This window comes from Nicotiana tabacum, chromosome 8, assembly GCF_000715075.1.
Source record: "Nicotiana tabacum cultivar K326 chromosome 8, ASM71507v2, whole genome shotgun sequence".
NCBI classification, from domain to species: domain Eukaryota; kingdom Viridiplantae; phylum Streptophyta; class Magnoliopsida; order Solanales; family Solanaceae; genus Nicotiana; species Nicotiana tabacum.
Window position 1 is genome coordinate 37,810,934 of NC_134087.1, and position 10,390 is coordinate 37,821,323.

General features: G+C 37.0%; 1 long non-coding RNA gene across 1 annotated transcript; it reads left to right on the plus strand.

Moving 5' to 3' along the window:
* The first annotated feature begins 1,951 nt into the window (after positions 1-1,951).
* On the plus strand, positions 1,952-6,832 carry LOC107793687 (uncharacterized). Its single transcript, XR_012693952.1, has 2 exons — positions 1,952-5,451; positions 6,578-6,832. It is a non-coding gene; the product is annotated as an uncharacterized LOC107793687 (long non-coding RNA).
* Positions 6,833-10,390: the final 3,558 nt, after the last annotated feature.

Sequence of the window (10,390 nt, forward strand, 5' to 3'; positions counted from 1 at the left end):
CTACCAAAATTTTCAGAACTACACTAACCTGATTCCTTTATAACCAAGGATATGTACGCAACCTCCGAAGCAAGGTTCGGTCAGACTCTTTCAAAAAATGCTTCTCATGGAGTTTCAAATGGGCAAAAATCCCTCGTAATTGCTTGTTTTGTCTTTGGCCAAAAATCCATCATGTTTCCGAGCAAAGAGGGGCAGCTGTGAGCATGTGATTTTTGCCCTATATGAAATACTCCTATAAAACCCAAGAAAATAGATTTTTTCTTAATTATTTGCCATTTTTAGGAATTTTTGTAGATTTTTCTTAATTGTTTGTATTTTTCTTCATGTTTAATTTTTATTTAAATCATGAAAAAATACTAAAATATCATTCATTGCATTTAGGATTTATTTTTACATTTTTAGAATTAATCAATAGTTATTTACTTTATAAAAATTTGAAAATCACAAAAATTACCTCATTTTTACATTTTTGTCTTTTAATTTTGGTTTATTGATTTTCCACTTTTAATATAGATTTAAGTGAGGTTTATAATTTTTATAATTAGTTAATTACTTTAATTTCATATTTTTAGATAATTTAGAATTTTTTTAACTATTAGGATTTCTAATTTATAAAAAAAAATAAAGAAGAAAAAGGAATTAGGAAAAGAATTGAAAGAAAAAGGGGTTATATGTCTTGAAAAACTGGGCTGGTTTCACATACGAATTCGGCCCAAAAAGCTCATCCCCAAAACGATCCATACTCAAAACCCAGGCCCAAACCATGCAAACCCGTCCGACTCACCTTCACCCAAAACGACGTAGTTGCACTTCAAAACTACGTCGTTTTACTTATCCCTCCCCATTAAACGACCAAACATACCCCTGTCTTCATTTAATTAATTTACTCCCCATTTAGATTAAACCTAATCCCCTTCTTCTCTCTCAAAGCACCGCCCACTCCGTCGTATCTCTGTTGCCCGAAAATCGTCTTGCGGTGGTTTAGCACCTCCAAATGCCTCCAAATCTTAACCCTACGACCTACATCACCTCCTCCTCCTTGTCCCACTATTAATATCACCAAAAGACCACCCGATTTCTCTGAATTTCAGGTCAAAAAATAAAAAACCAAACTTTTTATCTCTTTTTCCCAAGCTTTTCGGATTAAACCTTCAATCCATAGTAACCTTGTGAATTCCACAGTTCTTCAACAATATAACTTCATTTGAATATCAAAAGCCCTCTCTCATGGATTTATTCAAATTTTAGAAACTGGCTTTTAACCGCTTCCATTTCTTCGAGCCTCTGCTTCGCTTCTTTTTGGCACACGTTTAGGATTGCTGCATGAATCATTAGCCATGAACGAAAGTTCGGCTAATATTTGTGATGAAATTCTCACCGTTTGGTCGAGATTTTATTTCATTGGAGTTCGAATTGGAGTCGTCATTGTTCTCGAATATCTTGAGGCTTAATTGGTATACCCATTTTTCCCTTTTTCTATAAGTCCAATTACCGGTCATAGCTCGAATCTCTTCTCCCTTTTCTCTGTTAATTTTGTAGGTTAAATTAGAGTTTTGGGCATTTTGTTAATTAGTCGTTGATCTAGCTTTAGTTTTCATTTTTTCTTTCAATGTGTTTTTGCTTCACTTGGTAGATTAATTAAGGTTTGATCTCTGTTTTCTTTCAATTTGTTTTGTTTGGTCTGTCTCTGATTTATTTTCAGTTGTTTGAAATGGGAGTTTTGACTGCCGTTTGTTTTAAAAAGGGTTTTGAAAGATTAATTTTGGAGACTTTAAGGGGGTGATTGGGATTTAATTCAGGGGGTCCAAAGCAGGTTTGACCTGTTAGGTTCTAGGAAGGTTCCGGGAGGGGTTATTAGGTAATCAAACCACCAGAGTTTAGATCAAATAGGTAAAATTGCAATAATCAGTGATTGGAAGGTTAAAATTGGGATTTATATGGGATGAATATCAGAATATTCTGGATTGTGTACATTTGTCCTTATCCTTGTGATGAAAAATTGATATTGGGTGGGAAAAAGACGAACAGCTGTGAAAAAGGGCTGTACTATTCTGAAATTTCAGAATTTAGGGTAGCATATTCCCTTTTTGATGCCATTTTTGGATACCCTATATATAGAAAGCACTCACTCTCACAGAAAAAGGTAGGAAAAAGATTGAACGACTGAAAAACAAAGCTTTTGAAAAGTTTTCTTAAGAAATTTTGATTTCTCTCTTCTACTCTGGAGGTTTTTGTTGGGAATTTCAGAGGTTGAAGAACAGGTCTTGATTTCCTTCACGATTGTTTTAAGTTGATTAGTTGCCTATTCTTGCTTTGGTTCTATTCTGGTGTTTTAACCTTCAGTTCTTTTTGGAACCAAGCTCACTCGAATGTGGGCTGTTTGTTGCTGCTTGTTTTTCTTCTTCAAATATTCAGAAAGTTCTGCTTCTTTTCCTTGGTTTTCTTTCCTGCTACCGTTGTTAAGGTATGTGTATTTAGTTTCAAATGATGTAATTTGGGTGTTCCATTTCTATGAAAATCTCAATTTTTGTTTGTTCATTAATATGTGATATTGAGTGCCATTTTCTTGCTTCTGAGCTGAGTTTTGGTCTCGAAGTGTCTGATGTGAGTAATGTCTGAAACCATACTGAAAATTCGAGTAATAATAGAAAAAATCATGAAAAAGCAGTAATTTGAGTGAGCAATGTGTGTTTGCTAAGGTTTGATTTGTTCCTAACTTGTAATGTGTTTTCATATCATGTTCTGTTTCAACAGATCTATGGCTCAGGGTTTAACTACCATCATTGTTAGCATGGAATTTAGGAGTTTGTTAGTGCCTAACTCAATTGAAATTTCATAGGTATTGAAAGTAGTCATTTGTATATTAAAATGATATCTTCCTTTGTATTCACTTTTTTTTAGAACTGAATATATATGGCATATTGAGTAACTTCGTGTTGCTTTGATTCGATGTAGTTTGCCACTAATTTTCTCCTTATGAAAAGATGGGAGTTTGAATGCTTGGTTTTAGGTTGAAGAAGTAGTATGTAGAAGTCATGAATATATAATTGGATTTTTGTGTTATAAAATGAGTAATCATGTTTTGTCTTTCTCCTCATTTTAGTTCTTTAATATGCTAAATATTTCCTGAAATAGTTGTATGAATTTATTGATTTTATGGAATCTAAAGCTACACTTGAGAAGTGTACATGCCAATGAGCCTATGTGGGGAAACAAGAGTCCAATGGACTCCATGGATATGTAGCCCACGATTCGGAGGTCTACATGAGACTTGTTCAGCATATGGGGCTTCATTGCCTCAATTTGGTCATCTGTATCGTGGGGAAATATGCATTTCTTTTATGAATTTCATTTAAATCATTTATATAAGTTCAAATCAATTCTTCGCTACTCTGGATTAAATAGCATGTTTTATACAAGTAGTAGATTGATGTATTAATTTAATATGACATTAAGTTTGGTTCAGTTAATAGGATTTGTGAGTTGAGTTACTATCTTTGAATTTGCCTGGGTTCGATAGGCCTCAAGAGGATTTGGGCATGAACATGGCACCGGTAGTCAGCTTCCTTTGGGCCTGCTTTTGGGTCCGGTTGTGTGCCCTGCTTCTGGGCTAAATTTTGAGCCCATTGATGGTTATGCTTATCTCTTTGTCTTTCTTAAGAAAAAAAATGAGAAGCGAGTATTAACTCTTTGGGCCTGCAGTTGGCCCAAGTACTTGCCGCAATTTGCTTGGTCTGTCGCCTTGCTTTTTACACTTTTTTTTCAGCAGCTTGAGCCCAGTGTTCGGATGAAATTATCCTAAGCTTAATCAAGTATAATCCCTTTAAAAATGATTGGAGGTGTGCCATCTTTTGTTAAAATCACCCATGGCCCTCTTATTAGTTAATACAAACTTAGAAGTAATTAATTCTTTAAACACCCGTAATTTGCTTTAGGCGCGTAATTAAATTATTGCAACTACTGGTACGGCTCCCGTAGCGTAGTTGTGATAATTAGTTTTAAATTAGTTTTAAAATAGGGACAACTTTAGTTTGCCTTTAAAATGTATATAACCTTCTTTGTTTTAAATTAACTTGAGGTGTGCCATGCTTTAAATATATAACACATGACCTTCACAAATTTAGACCAAATAATTTGGGGCGTGCCATATACAAATAAAATCCTTTAATTTATGGCCCTCATATAAATACAAAATTAGTTTAGAAATACCTTGAACCTTCGTAATTTGCTTTAAGCGCGTTAATTAAATAATTGTCATAGCTACGAGTACGATTCTCGTGACGTAGTTGTGACGCCTAATTATTAAAATTCGGGGGTACATTTATGTGACCTGACAATAACTTAATCTTTAAAAATTAAACATGTTGTAGATCATGGGTACGGTTCCCGTGACATGATTCGCAATGTGTATCAAACAAACAAGTGTACGACAATCGTAACTTGTTCTAGAATAATTCCATAAATTAATAAAAACGGTTATAAAGTTAAAAATGCACAATAGGTTTAAAATGTGTAGTAAAGCAGATAATAGGCCAATATTAATAGTTTAAGCGATCATGCTAAAACAATGGAACCTGGGAATGCCTAACACCTTCTCCCGGGTTAACTGAATTTCTTATCTAGAATTTCTGGTTCGCAGACTTATAAAATAAAGTCGAAATTTCCTTGATTTGGGATTTTAATAAACTGGTGACTTGGGACACCAAATAAATTATTCCAAGTGGCAACTCTAAAAAATTTAATAAATAATCCCATTTCGAATAATGTCACTTTAATTGGAAAAACTCCCTCATATACCCTCTCGGTTGTAAAAAGGAGGTGTGACATACGCAGAAGCGGAAAGTCATGATCTAAGTGAAAACCGCACCTGTGATGGTTTTTCCGCAGGTACAGCATCGCAGATGTGACCCCTTGCCCACGGAAGCGAGATCCCTGAGCAGAAATAGGAAATTTTTGAGGATTTGGTCTCATTTTTCATTTTTGGACCTAGAGAGCTCGGTCTGTGGTGATTTTTCGAGAGTTTTTCAAGGAAATCATTGGGGTAAAAAATTCTAACTCGGTTTTGGCTATACTACACGAATCTATTGTTGTTTTCATCATTTAATTAGTGTTTTGAGGTGGAAATTTGGGAAAACATTTGTGAAATTCCTTAGGCTAAATTTTGGGAATTTGAACTATTTGAGGCCGGATTTGAGTAATTCTTGCATGCTTGGACTCATTATCGAATGATTGTTAGAATTTTATAATTTTTGTCGAGTTTTGAGACGCGGGTTTGGGTTGACTTTTTGAGTTGACTTTTTATTTCTTTGTAAAGATTATAATTTTATTGTTCGTAATAGTTTTCTATAGTTTATATTTATGGTATGAAGTTATTTTGGTTAGATTCGAGCCGTTCGGAGTTGGACAATTGAGGGAAAGGCTTACTAGTGGATTGAGGTAGCATGTTTTGAAGTAAGTGTCTTGCATAACTTTGTGTGGGGGAATTATCCCTTAGTATTGGTGTTGTTTTATGATAATTGTAATGTGTGGAAGCCGTGTATGCAAAGTGACGAGTGGGTACACATGCTAAATGTGGAAATTTACCGGTTATAACTATGTGCATTCCTTTCATGCCTTAGTTGAGTTATCTTATCATGTTATATTTATCATCACTAGACTATTTTCACATGCTCTACTTGTTTTGTCTCTTACTTGTTAATTGCTCTACATGCTTAGTTGATGTTCTTGTTTCCTCTATTTCTTATTCATTATTTAACCGTTGAATTTTTTACTTGAAATTGTTATTCTTGGAATATCTTGTTGTTGAAATTGATATTGAGTTATAAAGGTCGTGATCCATATTGAGGCAAGTAGAAAAAGTTGTGAAATACTATCTTTGTTGAGTCACTCATTTCCAATTGTCATTGTTGATACTCTTGTGCATATTATGGTTAAGCCATGAGCTACTTGTTATGAAAACACTATTGTTGTTGGTTTCTTGGCAAGTTGTGATATTGAGTACTTGAGGTGCAATTTGTGATATGTTGTGATATTGATACACATGCGGTGATATAAGGATTTGAGGTTAAAACGCATGCGGTGTGATAAAGTGGGCTTGATACGCATGTTGCTAGTAGAGGAACTACTTGAAGCCACAAGGTGTGATAAGGTGAGCCCAAACACGGGATGCTATTTCCAAAAAAAAAATGATTTTCAAAACTAAATGCAAGGCTCCCGCGGTGATATAACGAAAGATTATGAATTGTTGTTGTGATTTGAGACTACAAGGCGGTACTTCGGTAGTGACTCTTATTGATACTTCTCCATTACTTCACTTGTGTTTGGTTGTTTCATTTCCTTTACTTGTTTTTCTTTGCATCACTTGCCTTAGTTTAGTGTAGTTAATCTTGGTATATTTCTTGCTTGTTTCCTTTCCATTGTTATTATTATTATACTGTTAACTACTCGTTTAGTTTCTTATTTATTCCAGTAGGGCCTTGACCTAACCTCGTCACTACTCTACTAAGGTTAGTATTAGAACTTACTGGGTACCGTTGTGGTGTACTCATGCTACACTTTTGCACATCTTTTTATACAGATCCAGGTACCTCCTACTCGTCTAGGCACTAGCGAGAGCTCAGCTCCGGAGACTTCAAGGTATACCTACCGGCATCCGTAGGCCTCGGATTCCCTCTCTACCTAGTTTATTTTATTTTCTTATCCTTTTATAGACACTGATGTATATAGGGATGTTCAGTACCATCTTATAGAGCTTGTGACTTGTATTCGCCGGGTTTTGGAAAATTGTATATGCTGAGTTGTGGAGTTTTCTTTATTAATATTGTTGAGTATTTGAGAGTTTATTATTGTTTACGTTATATTCTACATGAATGTTTAGGCTTACCTAGTCTTAGAGACTAGGTTCCATCACGACATCCTACGGAGGAAATTGGGGTCGTGACTAGTTGGTATCAGAGCTCTAGGTTCATAGGTGTTATGAGTCACAAATAGGGTTAGTAGAGTCTCACAGATCGATAGGGAGACGTATGTACTTATCTTCGGGAGGCTATGAAACTGTTAGGAAAAACTTCACCTCTTTGATTATTTGTCGTGCAAATTTGTTGATTTCGAAATTCTAAATCTCTGTCTATATTTTCCCACAGATGGTGAGGACACAAATAACTAGATCGGATGATCAGACACCCGCGCTCCCTACTAGAGCTGTGAGAGGCCAGGCACGGGCACATGGTGCAGCCAGAGCACCTGCCCGAGTTGCTATAGAGGAGCCACCGGTAGCTCTAGTTATGGGGACATGTACCTGAGACACCTGTTACTGCCCCTACACTTTAGGAGACCCTCGCCCAGTTTTTGAGCTTGTTTATCACTCTAGCTTAGGTAGGGTTGATTCCACTTGCTCCTACCACATCGCAGGCCGGGGGAGGAGCATAGACTCCCGCCTCCCGTACCCAAAAGCAGTAGTTCCAGGTTAACTAGTTTATAAAGGTCATACCAGTGCATCCGGTTGTCTGAATTTAGCCTGAGGTTAGGGAAACAACTTCTGAGGAGGAGCAACTTAAGCTCAAGAGGTATAAGAAGTATCATCCTCCTACTTTCAGCGGTTTGGCTTTAGAGGATGCACATGGTTTTCTTGAGGAGTGCCGCCATATCCTCCGTACTATGGGTATTGTGGAGTCAAATGAGATTGCTTTTACTATGTTCTAGCTTAAGGGAGCGGCTTATCAATGGTGGCAAGCATATGAGTTGGGTAGCCCGACCGAGGACGCTTCACTCACATGGTCTCAGTTCTCAAAGATGTTCATGAGAGAGTTTGTTCCCTGGAGACCTATGGATGCATTGCGCACATAGTTTGAGCAGTTGCGCTAGGGTTCTATGACCGTATCAGAGTATGAGTCCACTTCAACAAGTTGTCCTGACATGCACCTGCATTAGTTTCCACTTGTCTACAGAGGTTATGGAGTTTAGGAAAAAATTCACTTCTTTCCTTCTCTATCATGTGCTTTTATTCTATCATTGATGATTGAAGCATCCTATTCTTGTTCTCTCGCAAATGGCAAGAACACTCACAACATTTGCAGCCGGACTGGAGCCGTAGCCCCATGTGATAGCTACTACCAGGGCTAGAGGCCGAGGCAGAGGCAGAGCTCAGCTTAGAGCTTGAGCAACAACACCCGCAGTGGAGCCTCAGGTAGGTTATGAGGAGGAGGTTCCAGCTCAGGCTATACCCGCCGGACCAGCTCAAGTCCTGAAGGGGTTCATAGACACTCCAGTTCTTCAGGATGCTTTAGTCCGCTTGATGGGACTTACGGAGAGTGTGGCCCAGACCAGTGCATTTTCGGTGGCACCAACTATCTCTTGGGCTGGGGGAGGAGCACAGACTCCCCCTACTCATACCTCGGAGCAAGTGGCTCCCTTATATCAGACTCCAGCAGCCCAACCAGTTGGGGTAGTTCAGCCAATTATCGTGGCACATGCCGGTGATAGGCCCGCTATGTCTTTCGAGGCCCTGTTGGGGCTGGATAAGTTTACTGATACGTTCAAATTACACTTAAATAAATAATTTAAGGCGGTCAGTGTCAAATAGAATAACTCAATAAGGTTGGGGTCGAATCCCATAGGGAATAGGTGTGAAAAGGTTATTTGAATAGTATGAAACTTGACTTGAGTCATAATTCTATTCATTTAGCTTAAAAAGAGAATGATGTAATTGTGAATTAACCAGATAGCTATTTTGTTGTGAGAATGTAATTAATTTGATTAAGGAAACCAAGGTTCTATCCCCATCTATGGAATGCAATGCTATCAGTGTTAATATGATATATTTCTAATGAAAGGTCCTTTGATATGCAAATGGTTTCTAAGTGACTACCTAATATTTCCCAATAGTTGAGTAGTATTTTCTCTTTATGATTTGTCCAAATATAAAAGAGTTGCAATTAAGAATAACCAATTTATGCCAAATAGAACCCACTTATTCCTAAGCGATTATATTAAACAAGGTTTAAAGCCTTGAGTTTTTGATATTCAATTCTATCAAACCCTAACCCACTTTTCCAAGCAAAGATAGAGTAAAATGGAATTAGTTAATATTTGCAACCACCAACAATAAATGAAGCATAAGAAATGAATAAATATCAACCAACCATTATATATATATTCAATGGTAAACACCCATTAACATTATACCTATTTAGGGTCCACAACCTTAGCATCTAAAACTAGCTACTCATACTAGAATACAAGAACAAAGCAATAAATAAAGTCTTAAAGCTTACAAAGATACAAAATTCTCTCTTCAAAAGTTTCCAAAAAATGGTGTATTCAATGCCTTCAATCTAGCATCTTTTTCAGACAAGATATCCCACAAAACCCTAGTAATTTATTTATAGAGGACCAAAAGTCGGTGTCAAAGTTGAATGCCCCTGCAGAACCCATATATGACCGCAGAATTGTCACAGACCAAGTATGCGGTTCACATATTTGCAAGGGTCGTCGCATAATCACACGCCCAGTTACCTAGTTCTCCATCACATTTCCATTCTGTGGTCTGCATAGTGATTATGCGACCACAAACTTCATCGCAAAGTGTTCAAGAAAACTCTCCTATTGCAATTGTGCGGTCATTATACGGTCTGAAGAAACATTATGCGACCGCATAATGTACCGCATATTCTTCCCTTCAATAGCTAAAAAACCTGCTTCAGTCTGCGGTAGGTTTGCGGTCCGCATATCACTTTCGCGGTCGTAGACTTGCCGTATTTCTGCCCTTCTATGGGTTTTTGACTTCTTTTCCATGTTTTTGGTTCTTCAAGTCTCGTACACTACAAAACACCAAAACTTCATAAGAAATAACTAAAAATGCTTTAAAAGACGAGCTAAAGTCTATGTAATTAGTATCAAAAGTACCGAAATTCTACGGCACATCAATACCCCAACTTAGACTCTTGCTTGTCCTCAAGCAACTAAAACAAAATCATCCTATCCTATACTACTCTATTTCCGACATATCACAAAATAGCAGTGACTGTAGATAGTTTTGACTATCAGCTAACAAGCATGTAAATTCTTTTATTCACCCTCCGTAGAAGGCAACGATCATTTAGCAATTCGACTAATCAACTTGTAAACTTCGAGCCTCAAGCAAAGTGATAGAATGCTACCCACAGCTAAGTGTGCACTTATATTCTACTTCAAGAACTTAACTTCTGCAAAATCTTGCAATTCATGCATGCTCACAACAAAGAAAATCCCCAACTCACACATATGTAAAGGGGATGCAATTAAACACTCTTTCACTCAGAACAAAAGCTACATGCTACAAATATCAGTCCATATGCTTGCCCTTATTTTAACTCGCTACTATCTCAGGAATGATTGGCTGTAGATCACCAAG